Source organism: Chiloscyllium plagiosum, chromosome 6, assembly GCF_004010195.1.
Source record: "Chiloscyllium plagiosum isolate BGI_BamShark_2017 chromosome 6, ASM401019v2, whole genome shotgun sequence".
NCBI lineage: Eukaryota > Metazoa > Chordata > Chondrichthyes > Orectolobiformes > Hemiscylliidae > Chiloscyllium > Chiloscyllium plagiosum.
The window spans coordinates 44,547,938-44,571,381 of NC_057715.1; the positions used below are offsets into that span (position 1 = coordinate 44,547,938).

At 40.5% G+C, this 23,444-nt stretch overlaps 1 protein-coding gene across 2 annotated transcripts in view; it reads left to right on the top strand.

Moving 5' to 3' along the window:
• The window catches only part of LOC122550548 (glypican-6-like), a 1,024,831-nt gene that overhangs the window by 578,000 nt on the left and 423,387 nt on the right, over nt 1-23,444 (top strand). The window lies entirely within an intron of this gene.

A 23,444-nucleotide genomic window follows, 5' to 3' on the forward strand; every position in this document is an offset into this window, starting at 1 on the left:
TTTAGGGTGAGAGGGGAAAGATATAAAAGAGACCTAAGGGGCAACTTTTTCATGCAGAGGGTGGTACGTGTATGGAATGAGCTGCCAGAGGAAGTGGTGGAGGCTGGTACAATTGCAACATTTCAGAGGCATTTGGGTGGGTCTATGAATAGGAAGGGTTTGGAGGGATATGGGCCGGGTGCTGGCAGGTGGGACTAGATTGCAGTTGGGATATCTGGTCGGCATGGACGGGTTGGTCCAAAGGATCTGTTTCCATGATGTACATCTCTATGACTCTATAACTCTAAGAAGTGATGCCTTTGGGGAGATAATGGTCTAGTGGTACTATCGCTAGCCTGTTGATCTAGAGACAGAGTAATGTTTTCAGGACCTGGGTTTGAATACTGCCATGGCAGATGGTGGAATTTGAATTCAATAAAAATCTGGAATTAAGAGTCTAATTGCCAGGAGAAAAAAACCCATCTGGTTCACTAATGTCCTTTAAAGAAAGAAACTGTGATCCTTAACTAGTCTGGACTCCAGGTGTTGACTCTTAATTGCTCTTTGGAGTGGGCAATACATGCTAGCATTGCCAGTGACGCCCTCCTCCCATGAATGATTTTTTATTTAAATTACACTAGCAGGGTAGTGAGGATCATTGACCAGAATCTACTAACTATATCCACATACAGTCACAGGCATTCATGCAGATGAGGGAGACTGCTTTAGCCTGGTTGGCAACCTCAGACCAGGCTGACTTGGTCTGGTGTTGTGGCCTCCTCTACTGGTCCTGAGGGAAGAGGATGTCACTTGTCAGCACCATTTCATCCACCAGGGCCTCCAGGATCCTGCCTGTAATGTAGTTTACTGATTTTTTTTTTCCCCTTTCTACCATGGTCAGGTCAGGATAGAAACCATGCAAGGCAGTTCTGAAATGACAGCTCTTCTCTGAGGAGTGCCAAGGTGGCTCATTGGTTAGCAATCCTGCTTCACAGTGCCAGGCAACTGGGCTTGATTCGAGTCTTGGCAACGATCTGTATGGAGTTCGCATGTTATTCCCTGTATCTGCTTTGTTTTCACTGGGGCTCCAGTTTTCTCGCATAGTCCAAAGACGTGCAGGTTAGGTGGATTGGCCATGATAAATTTACCATAGTGTCCAGGATTGAGCAGATTAGGTGGATTAGCCAGGGGAAATGCAGGGTTATAGGGCAGGGGGTGTATCTAGTGAGCTGCTCTTTGGAGGGTCGTTGTGGACTCAATTAGCCAAATGGCCTGCTTCCAGACTGTAGGTATTTCTATAAATAGGCAAGAGCCAAATAAGGATGGTGCAGGCACATAGGAGAAAGTTCAATTCTTGATTTTGTGGGTGTATGATTATAGTTACCTTAAACATGCAGTCGATAACTTGTAAACATTTGTGATCATTTGTTACATTTGTTAAAAATCAGCTGTTTAGATTAGTTATTTAATTATTTAGTTAATCAGCAAAAAAAATGTATAACCCTGACAGATGAAAACACTTCAACAACTCAAAGCTGTCATGCCGATCAGATGAATGGGGTTGGTGGGTTTGAAGTGATGTTTTTGTCTGCTCTTCTCTCAAGAAGGGAGTATTCGTTTCTGACTCGTACCTCACTCTCTCTCACCTATCCCAGTTAATATTTCTTATTTTGAAGGTGGCTATCTCCACTGTCACCTGTCTAAATCCTCTTGGCCAATGACCATGGGCAACTATTCATCAAGACAGAATGACTGCTGCTCTTTGCTCACCTCCAACTGAAGAGTAAATTTCCTTCCTTCTAAAAACAAATCCTTCTTCTTTTCAAAACATTGCCCATTAAATCTTTTGCTTGTGCTTATGGAAGGCTGCTTACTATGGTAACAGTTAAATGAAGTTTCATGCTACACAGGCAATACGAAATATGGAGTACTAAGTGAACAAGTAAGATGGGGCCTCATTCGGATGTAAGAGATACCATAGGCTGAGTGGGTAGTTAAGGAGGCCAGTTTGGTAAGATAACGGTAAGAAATCTTAGGAGACCTTGTTGTGAAAATCCCTCAAAATAATTCAAAGCAATTTGAATTTTGCAAGAACAAAACACAATTCAGAGCAGCACTACCCTCTAAGTTATCAGTCGAGATTATTTGCTCAAATTTCTGGAGTTATGAATTCAAATATCTTTCTTTTAAATTCCCAAGGACACATTGGAGGACATATTTGCAAACACGAACTCTATATTTCACAAGGCCTTTTCCTGTTTGCACACTAACCTCAATGACAGGTTCTGTATAGATTTAGAGATGCAGACACAGTGCTCGCCCTGTATGCAACTTGAACTTGTGCCAAGAATCCATATATTACTAAGCTATGAGCCACATTGGTATAGCAATTCAGCATGCTTCATTGAGGTACTCTGAAGGATAAGATGAACTTGATGACTTGAGAAATAACGGAATTGAGATACCAGCCTAGTTGCAGTACATTATCAATTTTTAATGAGTCTTTGAGAGAAGCTGCCTTAATTTTGAGGGCAGTTATTGCATACAATTTGGAATCATAAAGGTTTCCTGTCACAGAAGAGCTGAAATAATTTTGGGCCATGAAAGGCTTTTAACTTGTCCCTCTGTCGCTCCTGACAGATTTCTCTGAATATCTGTGAAGTTCTTATAAACATGAAAAAAGCAGTCAAAAGCCTTCAGATGTGTTTGACATTTCAATTATACACGACTCATAGAATAAATCCCCAGAAAGTTTTCCTTTGATGTCTTTTCAGTTTCAATTACAATGGACTTTTAAAAATCATTAATAGTTTATACCATAGCTCCATTTTTTTTCCAAATTTGGAATTTTCTGTTTTTTCCTAAATGTTCAGGACTGAATGAGAAATTCTTACTGTATCCAGCAATCAGAGTGTTAAGGATGGTGAATATAGACACTTCTGCCTTCTCTTTTGTTGTGTTTAAAACAAAAAAAGCACCTGATTATTTTCTGTTTAAAAGAATGCATCTGTAAATGTGAACTACTGGTAAACAATAACTTGCATTTTTAGAGCATCCTTTTCACAGAAAAAATTACTCAGATCAATTCATTATCAAGTCAAATTTGAGAATGGCCGCAGATAGAGATAGGAGTTTTGTCACACAAATAGGTTTTAAAGAGTGCCTTAAAGTGATCATAATGTAGTGAAGCAAAGAGTATTGGAGAGGAATTCCAGAGTTTAGGGCCTACGAGAGCAGCTGAAGGTATGGCTGCAGAGGTGGGTGAAGATGTTTGAGATGGGCAAAGATTTTGGAAAGTTACGTAAAAGCAAAGTACTCCTCTACATTGATGATACCAAATGGAGACTGCATTTACAGAATATTTGCAGAACACCTCCGTGTTATCCGTAAGAATGCCTCAACATTCCAGTCACTTACCATTTCAATAAACTATCTGGCTCCCATTCTAATGTTCCTGTCCAGGGCTTGCTACTGTATTCCAGTGAAGCCCAGCATAAGCTTCCACTTAGGCACTTCACAACCTTCAGAATTAACTGTGTTCAATAGTTTCAAACCATGACCTCTGTCTTTGTTTTGATGAAAACCTCTTGCCCCATTTCTCGTTTGTATAGCCATAATTTTGCTGTCAGCAGAATTGCACCCTTATTTTCTGCTTTTCAGACTGCCTTCGAGCAGCTGTCTGTGTGGAGTTTGCATATTCTCCCCACGTCTGTGTGGGTTTTCTCCGGGTGTTCTAATTTCTTCCCCTGGGCCAAAGATGTGCTGGTTAGATGGATTGGCCGTGCTAAGTGTCCAGGCATGTGCAGGTTGTGTGTATTTGCCATGGGAATAGGGTACAGGATTGGGCTAGGTGGGATGGTCTTCGAAGGGTCAGTGTGGACTCGATGAGCTGAATGGCCTGCATCCACATGGTAGAGATTTTATGATTTTATACTTCGACCATTAACACTCTATTTCCATGAGGAATCACTTTGTGTTTTGCTCTGGACAATCTTGCCAGCTGTTCCATTTGCCACTTCTTTGTCAACATCATAAAACCATAATTTTCTAACCCCTATATTTCTAGGATAAAGTTAAAAATAATACCAGGTTATAGTCCAACAGGTTTATTTGGAAACACTAGCTTTCAGACCGCTGCTCCTTCATCAGGTAGCTATGGAGCTGGATCATAAGACACAGAATTTGTAGCAAAAGATTACAGTGTCATGCAACTGAAACAATATGTTGAACAAAGCTAGATTGCTGTTAAGTCTTTCACCGTTTGGAATGGGTTGCAGGTTTCAGTTCAATGATATGTAAATTCTAGAATTTCTTTGAAGTCACATTCTCAAGATAACTTAAGGTTTAAAAAAAAAGACATCTCAGCTCAGACAATACATTAAAGATGTGAGGTTAAAGTCTGTCTGTATCCCAGTCTTGAGTCAGACTGGTTCTATTTCCAAAGTAAAAATTTATAAACTATTACATGGATTGACTACCTGCAGATTGTGCGCTTTTGAGCAAGATGGCATGTATCTGCAAATATAATGCTGCAAATGTAAATTCACCCCATGGACACGTGTGTGTGTGTGCGTGTGTGTGTAAGTGTGTGTGTGTAAGTGTGTGGGTGTGACTGCACATGAGAGAGTATTTTTCGTATGCGTGCATGCTTGATAAAGTGAGTTTGATGGAATATAAGCCTGTGAGAGTATGTGTACGTGGGTGTGAGTGTGGGAGGTATATGAATGTGTGCATGAGAGAGCGTGTGTATGAGAGAGGGTCTGCATGAGTGTGTGAGTATGTTAGAGTGTTTGTGTGTGTGTATAGTGCAGAGGGGTCACCTGTAGTTTGACATGAACCCATCGTCCCAGTTGATGCCGCCCTCATGGGTTCCAGACTTGACTATTAGCCTCTGCTCAGCCATTCTGTATTGTTGCTTATCCCAAAGTCCATCTTGGAGGATAGTCACCCAAACATCCAAGTCCGAATGTCCCTGACCATTGAGGCTTTCCCCAACTAGGAGGGAACACCCCTATCTGGCGATTGTTGCACGGTGTCCATTCATCTGTTTTCATAGCATTTGCTTGGTCTCTCAGATGTACCAAACTTCAGGACTTCCTTGCCTGCAACATATGAGATAGACAATGTTGGCCAAGTCACATAGGTACCTGCGGCACACATGGTGGGTGGTGTCCCCAAACGTAATGGTGGTATCAATGTCGACACTTTGACACCTCTTGCAGCATTCGCCATGACAGGGTTATATGGAGTTGTGGTTGATGCTGTCCTAAAGGCTGGGCAGTTTGCTACGAACAATTGTTTGTTTACAGTTTGGTGTTTATTTAAAGGCATGAAGTGGAGATGTGGTGAAAGTCTTGGCGAGGTCCTCATCCTCATTGATAATGTGTTGCAAGCTGCAAAGGACATAGTGTAGTTTATCCACTTCCGATAAGTATTGGACAATGAAACCAGCATCCTGTGTCTGTCTCCTGAGGAGGTCATTACAGTTTTTTGCTATGGAACATCAGAACTGACAATCGTTGAGCACCGTACCCTTTTGTTTTGAGGGCAACCTTGAGCACCTTCAGGTGTCCGTCACATTCCTCCTCATCTGAACAGATCCTGTGTATGTGTAGGGCTTATGCATAGGGAATGGCTGTTTTAAAATGTTCGGGTGGAAGCTAGAGAAGTGCAGCATCATGTGGTTATATATGGGCTAGAGGTAGAGTGAAGTACTGAGGTGTCTGTCCCTGATGTGGAACCATGTATCCAAGAATGAGACAAATTTAAAAAGTAGTCCATAGTAAGTCTGATGGTGGAATGAAACCTATTGATATCACTGTGTAGTTGTTTCAGTGTCTCCTCGCCATGGGTCCAGAGGAAGAAAATGTCAATATATCTGGAGTTTCATGCTGGCTGGAGTTCCTGTTCTGCACAGAAGTCTTATTTGAACTTGTGCATGAAAATGTTGGTGATAGTGTTGGTTATACAGTGATATCAGCAAGTTTCATAAATCTCACTCAGTCGCAAAACTGCATTTCTCTAGCTTCCATCCTCAACATATTAAGACAGCCATCCCCTACAGTCAGGCCCTCTGATACACAGGATCTGTTCAGATGAGGAGGAATGTGATGGACACCTAAGGTGCTCAAGGATGCCTTCATAAGAATAGGGTAGATGCTCAACTTATCAATCACCAGTTCCAACGTGCCACAGCAAGAAACCATAATGACCTCCTCAGGAGGCAGACACAAGATGCAACCAATAGGGTACCCTTCGTTGTCCTGTACTTCAGGAAGCAGAGCAACTACGCCATGTTCTTCACAGCCTGCACCATATATTCTTGATGAGGATGAGCTCCGTGCTAAAACCTTCCCCATGGTACAATTCTCACCTTTAAACAATTGCCAAGCCTTAAACAGGCCATTGTTTGCAGCACACTGCAAAGCTTTCAGGACAACATGGACCACAACGCTGTACAGTCCTGTCATGGCAACTGCTGCAAGACATGTCAGAGTGCCGACATGGATACCACCCTGACACATGGGGACACCACCCATTATGTACTCCGCAGGTACTCAGGTGACTCGGCCAACATTGTCTATCTTATACGCTGCAGACAAGAATGCCCCAAGGCATGGTACATTGGCGAGACCAAGCAGACACTATGACAATGGATGAATGGACACCATGCAACAATTGCCAGACAGGGGTGTTCCCTCCCAGTTGGGGAACCCTTCAGCAGTCCGGGACATTCGGTGTCTGATTGTCGGATGACCATCCTCTCGGTAGACTTCAGGATACTCAACAATGCAGATTGGTCGAGCAGAGGCTGATAGCCAAGTTTGGAACCAACAGGGATGGCCTCAACTGGGACCTTGGGATCATGTCACATTACTGGTGACCTCACTATATGATACACTCTTTCTCACACACATACACACACAAGTACACATACACACACATTCTTGCAGACCCACTCATGCAGACCCTCTCTCATACACATGCTCTCTCTCATACACACACATATACACTCCCCACACTCACACCCACACACAGACCCTCTCACAGGCTTATACTCCAATATGTTCACACAAACACTTTACCAAGCATGTTCACACGCAAACACACACTCTCACGTGTATTCACACTCACATGCACACACTCACATGTACACACTCTCTCTCTCTCATGCATACACACACGCGTAAGTCTACAAGGTGAATTTGCATTTGCAGAATTATATTTGCAGAGACATTCCATTTTGCTCAAAAAGCACACAATCTGCAGGCGGTCAATGCTGGCAGTCAATCCATGTAATATTTTATAAATTCCTACTGTGATGAAATAGAACCAGTCTGACTCAAGATTGGGAAACAGACGGATTCTAACCTCACACCTTTAATGCTTTGTCTGAGCTGAGATGTCACCTCTTTTTATAAAATCTTAAGTTACCTCAAGAATGTGACTTCAAAGAAGCTCTTGGATTTTCATATCAATGAACAGAAATCTGCAACCCATTCTAAAAGATGAAAGACTTAACAGCAATCTAGGTTTGTTCAATATATCATTTCAGATGCATAACACTATAATCTTTTGCTACAAATTCTGTGTCTTATGGGGTCCTGCTCCACAGCTACCTGATGAAGGAGCAGTACTCTGAAAGCTATTGCTTCCAAATAAACCTACTGAATTATAACATTGTGTTCTGTGATTTTTATCTTTGTCCACCCCAGTCCAACACCGGCTCCTGCACATCATGCATATAATTCTAAGCAGTCATCTCAGACTCAAAGCATTAACTCTGTGCCTGTCTCCACAGATGCTGCCTACCAGCTGAGTTTCTCTGTGTTTATTTCAGATCTTGTTGGGCTCAAGTAGGTTTCACAGACAAGGAGGGCTGTTCTATTGTCAGCTGCCATTCTCCTGAAATGAGAGAGAGACATGTTTATGGGAGACGAAAGTAGCTGGTATTGCTGGTACTGATGGTGCCAAATGTGTAGGTTTTGAGATCGAGTGAACAGGCAGCACAAAAGGCATGCAGGTTAGAGGTGAGGAGGTTGGGGTGGGTAAGGGCAAGTGGAGGAGATGTTTTGGGCAGCAATGGTAGAGCATTGACCTCAGTGGGTATAGTAACAGAGACTGAATGAATGTGAGACATCACAGAGAAGATAGTGGCAGTTAGTCTGTATTGAAGAACATATTGACCTTCTTCCTATATTGCTGGTCATTCCTCCAGTTAGCTGAGACTGTGATGACTTAGGAGGCAACCTCAGATCAGACTGGCATAGTCTAGTGTCATGATCTCCACTATTGGTCCTGGGGGGACAGGATGTCTTGACAGTGCCCCACACCATGCATGGAGACCCCCAGGATGCTGCCCATAAAACACGGTATCAGATTTCCACTGTCTATTATGTCCAAGGCAAATACCATGAACTGTGCAGAACTTTGGACCAACAGTTATTGTCTCAGTTTATAAGTATGCTTTTAATATGGTACTGGAGCCCATATTGCTCATCAGCTCTGGCATATCCCAGCAGTGGCATTTGTTCTGGCAATGGCATGTGATAAGATTGTGCTAGAATTTAAGGTGAGGTATGTGAAGTGAGATTGAGAAGGCAGTTTGGAAATGTGCTCAGTCTCACAACAAAAAATCCTTTAAAAACTCAATGCAGTTGGCACTTACTCAAAAGAAAAGGATTCAGCCCAGGGTTGTCAGTTTATACTTAACCTGTATAGAGCTTGTAAGTGATATACTCAGATATATATGGTCACGATATATATTGAGATACTACAAAGAAGAGAATGTTTGTACAAAATTACATTCATCATGTGTAAAAATATTCTTAATGTTTGTAAAGCTGAATTTCTCAGCAATACAAACTTGACTACTGTAGAAATTTTGCACTCTTTGATAATGTGGGTTTACATTCAGTGCAGGTACAAAATCTCACTGAGTTGTAAAATGCTATTATCAAAACTAAAGGATCGTGCAAATAAATAAATAGGTAAGAGGAAGTGAAGTGCCATTTGTTCAAACCCAGAAACTGATGAAAGGTTAAGTCAGTCAACTGGGAAAAGTGCTTCAGGAGGATTGAAATGTGCTTCTGACATCATTGTGATTGATTGGTTAGCTTTGTTGTGGCTTAGCTATCGATCTGTTGTTCAAAACTAAGGATCATGAATATTAGAAGTGTTCAAAGCACCACCTCCCTTTCATTTAGTAAAGAGACAGACCTGTCTGGAATTGAACGATCTAGGCTCATCAACTAACCTGTCACACCAAGGAGGTAGAAAGGACAGTGTGATCAGCCTCGGTTCTTTCAGTATAACAGCCGGCATTCTGGTTCCTGGTCCCTGTGTAGTGATTTCAGATAAAGAATGATTGGGTGATCTTTAATGCTGCTTAAACAGGTAGCCAAAGATTATGGCGGTGGAGGGGCACTAATAAACCATAACCTAGCATGATGCTGTTCAAGAGAACACCACGTAAAGAATAGATTTTTCTTATACAACTGTTCAAAGCAGAGAAACCTATAACAAACTTTACTGTTAAATATAAAGAATGAAAATGTTCTGGATTGCGACTGATTGTGATTTAATCAATACTTTAATCATATTTAGTTCTTCCACATTGAAACATGCTTGTAGTGCAGTGGTAGTGTTCCTAGCCCTGGACCAAGAGGACCAGATGCAGGACCTATTTGCTCCAAAGTGTGTAATAATATCTCTGAACAGGTTGAATAGAAAAACAAGTATAACTCTATCCCACCCCAAAATGTTTTGTGAATGAACCTGAGGACAGCGGCTGCAGTTGGGCTAGATAACTTACTGTTCAGGATTCAATTATATGTTCATGGCTGTGTGAATTATCAGTAATCCTGCATTGTTTATTGCTTTTAAATTAATCTTTCTGACAAAATATTGTTTCTGAATTCAAGTAAAACAAAATTCAATTCAAGAAAGCTATATTCAAAAACACTTGAACCTGTCCCCCACAAAAAGATTAAAGCAGTTATCCGATATTGAACTTAGTATAAATTTCTCATTTGGTTCTTCAGACAGTTATTTGGTGGGCTGTTAGTGTACAATCCATACTCTAATTCAATGGGCAATAATTTATTATTTTAGAAAGAAGGATGTATATTAGATCACACCTTTCATAACTACCTGAACACCCAAAATATTATCACAAATGTATGAGATACACAGTCCTTTGTGTAAAGCAGACATCACCATACAGCATGTCCACATAACAGATTCATGTTCAGTCATAATGTATTCCCCACCTCAGTCATGTTGTTATCCTTTCCGGCTGCAACACCATACATTGGCTACCTAATGAGTTATGCAGCCATAAAATACCTTCAATACCAACTTGAGTCTCTATATGCAATTAGTCTGGGAAAAAAAACATCCTTAAGTAATAAGGCATATTGAAACAAAGGATGCCAACTTGAAGAAGGAATGTTTAGACACACAGAAATAAGAGTAGAACATTCAGCCTATCAACAACTGAAATGCAGGACATAGGACAGGGTTCCATTGAGGACAGAGTTTTGGATGGATTGATGATGAGCGATTGGCCCTCCTTGTGTTTTCTCATTGGCTGTGAGTTATGCTTGATTTTGTTGAGACTATAGTGTTTTTGATTTGGTTATGTCAGTGCAACAATCTTGGGATCCTCTCCCAGGAGTAAAAGTAAATAATAAAGCTCCAAAATGAAGTCTTTAGAGTGTCCCCTGACCACCAGGAGGGCAGCTTCTGGGCTCAAAATCTTTAAGAAAGATTTGCTTTGGTAAGCAAGCATCCAGCCTACATGACAAGCTCAAGTCAGTTGTGACACCTCAATATGGTCTGAATGTTTGGCGTGCCAGCTTGGGTGAGCATGCAGCATCTGCCATTTTGTCCTACCATATGACCTTTGGAAGCTCCCAAGCATATGTCAATGGAAATGGAAAAAGATGGAAATATCTTTTTCCTGGGTACAACAGAGTGTTACAAGGAGACATAAATTTAATGTGAAGGGTGGAAGGTATAGGGGGGATGTCAGGGGTAGGTTCTTTACCCAGAGAGTGGTGGGGGCATGGAATGCGCTGCCTGTGGGAGTGGCAGAGTCAGAATCATTGGTGACCTTTAAGTGGCAATTGGATAGGTACATGGATGGGTGCTTAAGCTAGGACAAATGTTCAGCACAACATTGTGGGCCGAAGGGCCTGTTCGTGCTGTATTGTTCTATGTTCTATGTTCTGTGTTCATCACTCAGATTGTGGAGATTGTTGTATCACTCAGATCTTCATTCAGGTCCTGTAAAGGACATTTTGATAATGGTTAACTCGTGTTATGTATAATAGTCAGTAGTTCCTGGTTTCAGATTGGAGAATGCTTGAAATAGCGATTATTGTGATTCTAAATATGTACAGATAATTCCAGAACTGAAGCATGTTGGATACTGTACTTCGAATTGTGTCTTTCTAACAAATAGAATGGATACAAAATAGATTTGTTTGGTTAAAGTGGCCTACAGGGAGGTTATGACTGTCAAAACTTGCCTTATATGAATAGTCACATTACATATAACTGATAGGTAGTCTTCAGACTATTGAACTTGTAACAAAAAGGGGATATGCATGGCACCAGGAGACATTGACAAATCTGTGCAGCCTGTTACAAAAAACAGCTAATTTGACAAATTGCAATGTGTAGAATAGCATGCACGCTGTAACATAGAGAGGTGAGAAATAGTATATACCTATGGTCTCTGAGTTGTACTAAGTAGGATGCCAATTACTTTTCTATGGGTGGGAAAATTGAAAGACACATTCATTCAGGCTACTCAGGGAAAAACTGCATTGTTTAAGACAAGAAGTCAGTTTGAATGTTCCACCCCCTCTAAGCCATGGATGTCAAATGATAGCATGGTCAGGAAGGGTGTAGTGGGAAATAATGAAAGAAATTACCTGAAATAAATCACAAATTAAACGTTAAGTTAAGTGGATTTGCTAATTGGTTACCGATGTTCAGCTGCAAGTGGGACCTGCTATAAGTGGTGCCATTTATAGGGACAACCGCCCGATTGACAAGGATGATCATTTTGATGTGTCTCTGCTATTGCTAAGTGTCTGAAATTAGTCTGGGGTATTTTTGGAGTTGTATGGTGAAAAGACCACATTTGTTTAATTTCTTAGAGCTTTCTTCTAGTGACGAGTAGATACACAAACTTAAGAAGAATAAAATGGCTGTCTTTATGGGATGTAATGTGTTATAACTCACAGTCAGTATGTCAGTATACCTCAATCTGACATGGTCATAAAATTATCACTGTATCATGTTACCTAAGGCTACAAAGATTACATACTCCATGTTATCATGGGGATCACTTGATGCATGACACCCTGCTGTAGGAATGTTGCTGTTTTTAACCTATCAGCTTAATGTTAGCCCACTGATGTACCTGAGGACTGCAGTGTTTGTGTATTACTGTTAGTTGTAATAAATGTTTGTTAGATTGTTCAATACCACAATATCCATGTCCAGGGCAATAAGGTATGTATTGCTGCACCCTGCCAGAGGCAATAAATCACACCTGAATGTTTGAGTTATTTTCTATAAATGTACGCTTTTTTTTCCTGCCTTCTCTTGACTAATATTGCGTTTGATGATAGCAGCCCTCCAGTACCTGAGCTCACATCACTGAGACCAAAAGAGATTTGTTCCTTGTTCTATTATTCCATGTCTGAGATAATACCAGTAGGCCATCATTTCCCATTACAAATGATTGTTATTGATCCATACCTCACATCAATTGGTAAAATTTAAGTGCAGAGAAATAGGAGCATGGAAGTGACTCCTAGAATCAGCTGCATGTTTCACTCTGCTTGATGTCCTTTTCTTTGTCAATGGAAGGGTTGCTGTGTCATTTAGATTGGCACTTATCCAGAAAGAAGGAGTAAGGAAGATACTAACATGGATCGTTGTTAACCCAGGTGTTCAGTAAACAATCCAATGAAATTACGTGAATGTTTTGTACAGAAGCCAATTGATATTCCTTTCCCAGTGGAACAACAATTGTTACCATGCTGCTGAGAACTGTGGTTTGTGCGGGTTGGTCATGATTTATGCAATCAAAAATGAAACTTTTCTTGTACATCAGCAAAGAAGTTTACAATCAGCATTTCATGACAATTATTCCCATCCATTTTAACAAGACAGCAAGGTTGATGAGGAGTGTGGATCTCTGGTCGTTTTGACAATAGCCTACAAAAGTCTATCACTTTCCTGAAGGCATCCACTGTCCCTCCAGGCACTTCCAACATATGCCATGTGTTGCATCATCTTGAGAAGAGTGTTGTGAGGTTGTCTCCTACAAGTGTCAGAAGTAACTAATTTGGTGACCTCATAATGTCAGGTAATCTCACTAGAACAGCAATTGTGATACCCATTTTCCAAATTGGGGCCAAGCCAGAACTTTCAATGAGATTGTACTTTATCAGATACCAAACATTCAGCTACAATTGGGGCCTGGTATGAATGGTGTAATTTATAGTGACAACTGCCCAATTGACAAGGATGATCATTTTGATGTGCTTCTTCTATTGCTAAGTGTCTGAAATTACTCTGGGATATTTTTGGAGTGTTATGGTGAAAAGTTCACATTTGTTTCATTTCTTAGGGCTATAAACTGAAATGAAACAAAAACAGCAATTGCTAGAGAAACTCAGCAGATCTGGCAGCATCTATGCAGAGAAGGCAGAGTCAACATTTTGAATCTAGTGACCTCTGAGGAACAGCAGGGGTCGACAGATGCTGCCAGACCTGCTGAATTTCTCTATTTTAGTTTCCGATTTCCAGCATCTGCACTTCCTTGTTTTATTAATTGAAATGGAAGTTGGATTGCTATAATTGGAATCCAGGAAAGTTTAACAACTTCAAAATTAAATGTTGCTTATTGTTGAGCTATGAATACACTTTTGGAAGTTGTAAGACGAATGATTTGAGATTGAACAGCATTGAGAATCTTTCAAGTTATGAAATTATATCAGACAACAACCCTTTGTTCATACAAGAAAAAGTATAAGTTTACCTGGCCAACCATCAAATCAAGGGGTAACCTTTACAGTACAGACAGCAGCATCTCATCATTGTGGTCTGAACTTTTGATCTTCAGAATCTTGTTTACCCTGTCTGAATTCATTCCATCCATAGTGTCTCTTAATCATTACTGAGTTTGTGTGTTATTGAGGTTTTGAAGCAGGAAAGTTTAAATTGCATAACTTAGACATCCCTTCTGTCCTTGTTAAAGTTAAGTGTGTTCCAATACATATGGGCAATCCCCAGGTTACAAATGGGTTCCATTCTTGAGTTCGTTCGCAAGTCCATTTATATATAAGTCAGAACACAAAGCAGGACAATATAAAATAGCCATTTATAAGTACAAGGAAACATTTGTATGCCATAATCTTTAAAATTACACCCCAGTGTGGGATTGCAGTCATAAGTTGACACATTTGTAAATCAGAGTGAGGACCCCCTGTAGTTACTTTCTATTTCTGAAAAAAAAATGCTGCGAAGTACTTTTGCCCTCAGTAGCAGTCTGACACGCAAATTGGTCATTTTGATAGTCACATTGGGATTTTATATGTTTATACATTTTGTAACATATTGAAGAACCATAGGGCTCAATTATTGGTGCAGACTTTCCAGTTAATTCGCATTATCAATGAATTCCTGGATTGGACATTAAATGTTGCAGCACTCTCGTAGAAGAGACAGTTGACTTGTTCAAAAGGGTATGGATTCCACAATTACCCTTGGGTCTACAGCATGTAAGGACAGAAAATAAGACCCATAGAGAGGTCAAGCTCTGTACTCCACCCTGTGCCAATTTGGAGCACAATTCCGCTGTACTCTAGCAGTGATGGTGTGGTCTGGCAATTAATCCAGCACCTCATTGTGCATGTCCATCTCCAGCCTCCTGTCATCACCAAGGTCCTCACCTGAGTCCCATATAGTCAAGAACTTTTCTTCTGGTGAGCTGGCACGCAAACTATCCATTATCACCAGCATAGATACAGTCCACCTATGCCCAGTGACTCATCACACACTCATCATGCCTCCCAGGGATATATAAAAATTAGAGTTGATGGCTTTGAGTGCCAGATAAAGTCATAGAATTTCTTTGTCAGTCATAGAGTCATTGAATTCTTACAGTGCGGAAAGTGGCCATTTGGCCCATCGAGTCAGCACCAACCATCCAAAGAGCATCCCACCCAGGTTCCTTCCAATGTGAGGTAACACCCCACAGTGCTGAGCTGCTGATTTCTCTCTGCCTTCTGACACTTCCTAGGCCCTTGATCTTGGATGCCTGAATGCAGAAAATCAGAAAGAGAAGGTTGGCATGATGCAGGCATGGATTTCAGGGTCACACCATCAGTCGTTTGTTACTCATGCCAGATAGCAAGTTAAGGATGAGCAGAGAGGTGTGAAAGGTAACTATTATCATCCTCAGTGTTGCAAGTGACGCGGAATGCCACAGGCTGTCTTTGCAGCCAGCCCCCATGATGCTGAAAGCCATTTCCTCTTAAACGATCAAAAGATGTAGGTGTCCTCATTTCCTGAGCACACTGTGATATTTTAATTTTTGGACATATCGTCCTGCAAGCAAAAGGGAAGCATATGAGGGATGCTGCTTCATTGTGGTCAGGTGAATACCTACATGTGTGGTGTTCATGAGGGGAGCAGCATTGAAGGTGTCTGAGTGAAAGCTAGCATCTTTTATTCCTGATGAAGGGCTTTTGCCCGAAACGTCGATTTTGCTGCTCCTTGAATGCTGCCTGAACCACTAATCCAGAATCTGGTTTCCAGCATCTGCAGTCATTGTTTTTACCTCGTTGATTTATACCCATTTATAAGTCATTGGAGGGGCACCTACTGAGCAAGTGATATGGCCAACGGGTACCAGCAACAATTACAAAATGATGGTTACAAGATGTCATTTGAGATAGATTTGCTGACTTTGATCATTCACATCAGGTTAATAACATTTTTGTGGCACAGATACCAGGTCTATGGCTTTGAATTAACCTCCCTGACCATCTGTCCCTTGTTTTTCCTGAGCCTGGCCTATGATGATACCTGGCCCCAAATGAAGCATGGCATCTGTTCTCCTGTACAACTCCACCACTAAGTCTTCCAACACTGCAAACATGATACTGGAGTTTTCACCTTCTGCCCTGGTGTTCCATTTTCCCTGTTTAAAATTTCAGCAATATCACTCCGTAGCAGTCTGCCATTAGGCAGTGAAGGACAGATTTCCTTTAAGAATGATAGGCTGGTTGCATTGCATGCTTTCAGCAAATGAATGTAATTAAGCACCCCACTGAGTACAGGAGCAACCTTGAGTAATGCAATGCTCAGTCTTAGGCTACACTTCTAGAAATGAACTGGCTCACTAGTTGAAGCAGTACGGTGGCTCAGTGTTTTGCACTGCTGCCTCACAGCGCCAGGGACCTGGGTTCAATTCCAGCCTCGGGCGGCTGTCTGTGTGGAGATTGCACATGCTGTCCATGTCTGTGTGGGTTTCCTCCGGGTGCTCCAGTTTCCTCCCACAGTCCAAAGATGTGCAGGTTAGGTGAATTTGCCATGCTAAATTACCATAGTGTTCAGGGATGTGGAGGTTAGGAACATTAGTCAGGGTAATATAATGTAGTAAGGGAATGGCCTGGGTGGGAAACTGTTGGGAGGGTTGGTGTGGACTTGTTGGGCCTAATGGCCTTTTTTGACACTGCAGGGATTCTATGAGTATCAAATATTAGTGTTGCTTTTCTCCACTGTTACCAATGCATGAAAGTGACAAATAATGATCCCCATGTTTACACAATGAAAAGAACAATTTTTAGTCCACAGTGGGATAATCCAAATATTTCCAGTGAATCATGACATTAACAGAGCAAAATCACAACACAATGTTATTTAGTTGTGCAGGAAATCCATTTTACATTCTGCTAACTGATGATTAACAGAACAGGTTTAATGAGGAGAATGTTGTTCACCTTTTGTATATTTTGTATATTGGCTGTTGTATAGTTTAAAAATGCATTTTTAATGCTGGAAAGTATAGGTATCATACTGACTCTGTCTAAATTACAAATATCAAGTGTACTCCAACCATATGATTCAAGAGATATCGCCTGGCTTTGTTAACACAGAATCTGGAATTTAGTCCTTAGTGCAAATATCACTAAATATCTCTCTCTGTGTGTTAACTTGAAAATCCAAACAATAGCATATTGTCCATTATGATATGCAACAAAGTTAGAATAGCAGTAATGCCTCCAAGCTATAAATATGGGGGTGGCATGGTGGCTCAGTGGTTAGCACTGCTGCCTCACAGCGCCAGGGACCTGGGTTCAATTCCACCCTTGGGCAACTGTCTTTGTGGAGTTTGCACATTCTCCCCGTGTCTCCGTGGAATTCCTCCGGGTGCTCCCGTTTCCTCCCACAGTCCAAAGATGTGCAAGTCAGGTGAATTGGCCATTCTAAATTGCCCATAGTGTTCGGTGCATTAGTCAGAGGGAAAATGGGTCGATGTGGACTTGTTGAGCTGAAGGGGCTGTTTCCATACTGTAGGAAATCTGATCTAAGCTAATCTAAAATAGTCATCCGGTGGTGTAGCTTAATGTTCTTAGGACATGAGTTCAAATTCCAACATGGCAACTAGGGCAATTTCAATTTAATTAATAAATCTGGACTTGAAAGCTAGTCAAATGAAACTACAGTAGCGCCTCGACTTACGAACTTAATCCGTTCCGGGACCCGGTTCGCAAACCGAAAAGTTCGCGAACTAAATCAATTTGCCCATTGTTCGGATATTCAAAGCGCGCGTAGCAAAGCAGAACAATGACAATGAAACCACAGGCTTTTTGCGTTCGTACCTTGAATTTCGTATGTACGTTGAAGCAAAATTTTACGTACAATCCTGTTTGTAAACCAATTTGTTTGTGAACGGGGTCGTTCGTATGTCGAGGTGCTACTGTACTATCAATTGTTGTAAAATGGGTCTATCTATTGTCCTTACCTGGTCTGGCCTCCATGTAAATCCGGACCAATGGCAATTTCGTCGACTCCTAATTGTCCCCTGAAATGGTCTAGCAAGCTGGTCATTTCAATGATGGTTATGGGTAATGAACAAATGCAGGCCTTGCTAGTAACACCCACATCCCAGGAATTAATTTTTAAAAATCCTGAAGAATTTTGAATTTGTTTAGCTCATTGTTTTCTAGGTATTCAAATGATGTTTTTTTCACTATGTAGGTTATACCCAAGGTTGGGGTTTGTCCAAGACCAGTCTGTTTTAGTGGTTTGACAGCAGTTCCTCTGAAGTGCTTTTATACAGTATGGAGCCTTTTCTATAAACTGTCTGTGTGGAAATGTAACTAAGGGTTTAAATACTTGCAGTAATCTTAACACTATGCTTATGATTGTCTTGAGGATGGTATCCATTACTTTGTAATGTTATTCTAGTATGATTTAGAAACCATATATATTTATGTATATGTACGCTTATTCAGAGATTCACATCACTCCTTGTTCCTTCTGAGGAAGGAGTAAGCTGAGTAATGGATATATAGATCCAAAGACCAGTGTTTGTGCCTGAGACAAAGATCTGAGACTAATATGTTCAGCATGAGGAGAGGCAAAAATTCCCCATTGACAAGAAGAAGGATTTTGTATCTTGTTTTTAGCAGGTAGAATCGATACCATTTTTGACCACTATACTACAGGTTCTTGGGCTTCAAGAATTTCTTAGAGGGACTGTCTGGGGAGGTACTGAGCTATCACCCTCACAACACTAAAGTGTTCACTACGAGATATTCTGAGGATCTGATGGAGAAGTGGACAAGAACAGGTATGGACCCTGCAAGCTGGACAGCATTGTGGAAAATTAATTCTGCAATAAACACATTATTAAGGGAAATTAGTGAAAATTTCTGAAGATGAAGCAAAAAATACCAGCTATGATGTTTGATACACACTGTACAAAGGAAAAGGCATGGCCATATGTCCAATCCGGAAAGGCCTGAGGTAACACTAATAAATTCTATTAAGCTACTTTCGGATTTCTCATTCATCTCTTAAGAGTTTGTAAATTAATGTTCCCTTTTATCTAAGATTTGAGAATTTGAACATCTATTTCAGCAGCATGGAGGTCTGTTCTCTGTGCAAGGGATTCCTGCAGGAATAATATGTGATAATGGAACTCACTTCACTTTCAGAGAATTTAAGGAATTTATCAAATAGAATAGACTCGACATCACTTCCTCATCACCCATTGTACCCAGGAGAACAAGTTTCATCGATACATGTTCATATGATCAAGAGAACCCTCATGAAATACTGAGAAACAAAAGACCATCTAAATCTGACCTTATTGTCATCTTGATCTGCACACTCAAGACTGGCATGAAATTGCAGGCAATACCAGTAGACCAGCATTGCCAAGTAAATTGCACCCTCCAAAAGTTCAAGAGAAAATAAGGCAACAATTACTGATTGATGCTCAGACAGAACAAGGTCAACATTCCAACAAACATACCAACAAACTAAAGCTGCTTTCACTTAATGAAACAAAAAAAGACACTATTACCCTAGGGAAAGACAGAAAGAAATAAACAATCAAAAATTGGCTCTCCCTGGACTCTGTCCTCACTAACTACCCATGAGAAGAGGCCACAGGGGACCAAAATAAAAATAAACACAAACAAATCAAAGAAAACAAACAATAAGTTCTGCAATAAACACATTTTTAAGGGGCTATTCAATCTCAGATTGAACTATTCAAAAACTTTACATGTACAGGATCAAATCATGAAAACTTGGAATCCAGCAAGCTTGGTGAAGCCGAGACCAAAGGTTGCACACCATCTACTGGTAAACAAGTGACAAGAGTCCATAATCTGCCTAAATTGAACTGGAGAATCATAAAAGGTCATCAACACCAGCAATATCATCAATAAGCAAAGTTAAAAATCACATAACACCAAGTTGTAGTCCAACAGGTTGAATTGGAAGCACACTAGCTTTCGGAGCGTCGCTCCTTCAGCAGTTGGTAGTGGAGGGCTCAATACTAACACACAGAATTTATAGCAAAAATTTACAGTGTGATGTAACTGAAATTATACATTGAAAATTTGATTGTCAATTGATTGATTGTCAATTTTTCAATGTGTAATTTCAGTTACATCACACTGTAAATGTTTGCTATAAATTCTGTGTGTTAGGATTGAACCCGCCACTACCACCTGATGAAGGAGCGACGCTCCAAAAGCTAGTGTGCTTCCAATTAAACCTGTTGGACTATAACCTGGTGTTGTGTGATTTTTAAATTTGTACACCCCAGTCCAACACTGGCATCTCCAAATCATCAATAAGCAAGGCAATGTCAACTGATGCACAGAGGAAAGTCAATTCACAAAGTCAACAGGAAATGCCACAACATTTGCAGCATCAAGTACAAACTCTATAAAGTGCATAACATCATCAACACACCATACCAATCCATCACAATGATAGTGACAGTAACCAATTCCATGAAATGGATGCACAACACCCTACTCCACAAGCAAGACTAGGAATACTACTCTTGAAAAAAAGAAAAGCACATAAGGTTCTTGAAATGTTCAATTTATTTATACAAGTTAATGTCAATCTTCTTTAGACAATACACAGAAGTTAATGATTTAAACAGTTAAGTAAGTATATTCTTTTTTTAAAAGATGATGTTCTATTGTTATACTAATTCCAGTATGATTTAGGAATTATGTATTCACGTATACAGTTTGCTTACCATGTGTCAGACTGCAGTACGTGGTGCGATCAAAAAGACCATTCTAAGAATCTCCAACATTTGACTTTAAGCTGTCCTCATTTCAAATTTCTGGTAACCACAAGACATAGATGTACCAAATTCAGTTCATAATACTGTCGCACATAGCTATAAACCAAAATAGTGTATTTCTTCACTTACAATCAGTAAAAAGGTAAAGCGCAGGAGTTGGAAATACTAAACGTTCATTTCAATGGACCTTTGAAGCAGTGGTAGTGTCCCTACTTCTGAAAATTGCCATGATCTGTCCACATATGTTAAAAAAAAATTAAAGTTCATTCTTAACTGTACATAGGATGAGAAATCCTTAAAAGATTTCAGAGGGAATATCAAAGTTGTTTTGATTATGAAGGACTAAGTCCTAGCTTGTGGCACAGTGAATTCAGTCACTTTACTTTTATGTTTCATTTCAATTGTAAGTCAGAACCTTTTGTTTGCCCAGTTGACAGAAATACTCCAAACTACTTTCAAGCTCTGGCAGATAGTCTCTTAGGTATCAATTGCATTCTGCTAACTCTTTTGAAGTATTTTTTCAGACAGCATTAACAATATGACATACGTGTATATGTGTGCCTACATTAGGATCGACACAATCCTTGGATTGTACAATAACTGGATGTCTGTAAATGTATACAGTTCACATCTCCAAATAAGCAGGTTTACTGGATATGTGTAACAAGATCATTACCAAAGAATGACAATCCCTTCAGATACCAGAAACCTTTAGAAATTAATTCAATAAAAAGTCACTTGATCTTTTGATCAGAAGACATAGTCAAATGTTTGAGTAAATGAAAGCAGCAGCCATTCTTTGCAGCAGTACTTTTGATCTAAAATTGTAATGCGATATCTATGAAGTCCTTATTGATTTCAGCTCCATTCTGTAAATAGTTTACCAAAAAAACTCCTGAAATTGACATTTTATCCAATAATCCCAGTCCTAGGTTAGTACCTGATATAGTCCATTAGATCTTTGGTTTATCTTAAATGATGTATTCTCTGTTGCTCATACCTTATTTCAGGTTTATAAAGTCATTTTTTATTTGCACCTTCCATACACCAAGAACACCTCATTTCACAGAATGTCTGCCACTGATTTTGTTCTCACGTCAGCATATTCCCAAAGATCATATAAGCCCTACCTCAGTTTAGCATGTTAAAATTCACAATTGACAGTAAAGCCTTGAAAGGAATATTCTTTATCTGATGATCAACTAAAACTAAAAAATGGACAAGATATAATTAACTCAATTTTGCATTTGCACACTAACAAAGAGAAAAACAGACATTATCAATTTGTGAAGATTTGCAGCTGTAAAGCAGTAATTGCAGAGTACAGCGGAATCGTGATCAGATGAGTCAATGGGCTGAGGAGTGGAGATGGAATTTAATTTAGATAAATGCTGCATTTGGGAAAAACAAATCAGAGCATGACTTATACACTTAATGGTAAGGTCCTATGGAGTGTTGCTGAACAAAGAGACCTTGGAGTGCAGGTTCATAGTTCCTTGAAAGTAGAGACACAGGTAGGTAGGTTAGTGAAAAGGCATTTGGTATGCTTTCCTTTATTGGTCAGAGTATGATATCTTGGAATTGGGAGGTCATGTTGTGGCTGTACAGGACATTGGTTAGGTCACTTTTGGAACATTGCGTGCAATTCTGCTCTCCTTCCTATCGGAAGGATGTGGTGAAACTTGAAAGGATTCAGAAAAGATTTGCAAGGATGTTGCCAAGGTTGGAGGATTTGAGCTATCGGGAGAGGCTGAAAAGATTGGGGCTGTTTTCCCTGGAGTGTTGGAGGCTGAGGGATGATCTTATAGACTTTTATAAAATCATGTGAGACATAGAGTCATAGAGATGTACAGCATGGGAACAGACCCTTCAGTCCAACACGTCCATGCCAACCAGATATCCCAACCCAATCTAGTCCCACCTGCCAGCGCCTGGCCCATAGCCTCCAAACCTTGCCTATTCGTATACCCATCCAAATGCCTCTTAAATGTTGCAATTGTACCAGCCTGCACCACTTCTTCTGGCAGTTCATTCCATACACGTACCATTCTCTGTGTGAAAAGTTGCCCCTTAGGTCTCTTTTATATCTTTCCCCTCTCACCCTAAACCTATGCCCTCTAGCTCTGGACCCCCCAACCCCAGGGAAAAGGCTTTGCCTATTTACCTTATCCATGCCCCTCATAATTTTGTAAACCTCTATAAGGTCACCCCTCAGCCTCCGAAGCTCCAAAGAAAACATTCCCAGCCTGTTCAGCCTCTCCCTGTAGCTCAAATCCTCCAACCCTGGCAACGTCCTTATAAATCTTTTCTGAACCCTTTCAAGTTTCACAACATCTTTCCGATAGGAAGGAGACCAGAATTACATGCAATATTCCAACAGTGGCCTAACCAATGTCCTGTACAGCCGCAACATAACCTCGCAACTTCTGTACTCAATACTCTGACCAATAAAGGAAAGCATACCAAACAACTTCTTCACTATCCTATCTAACTGCGACTCCACTTTCAAGGAGCTATGACCCTGCACTCCAAGGTCTCTTTGTTCAGCAACACTCCCTCGGACCTTACCATTAAGTGTATAAGCCCT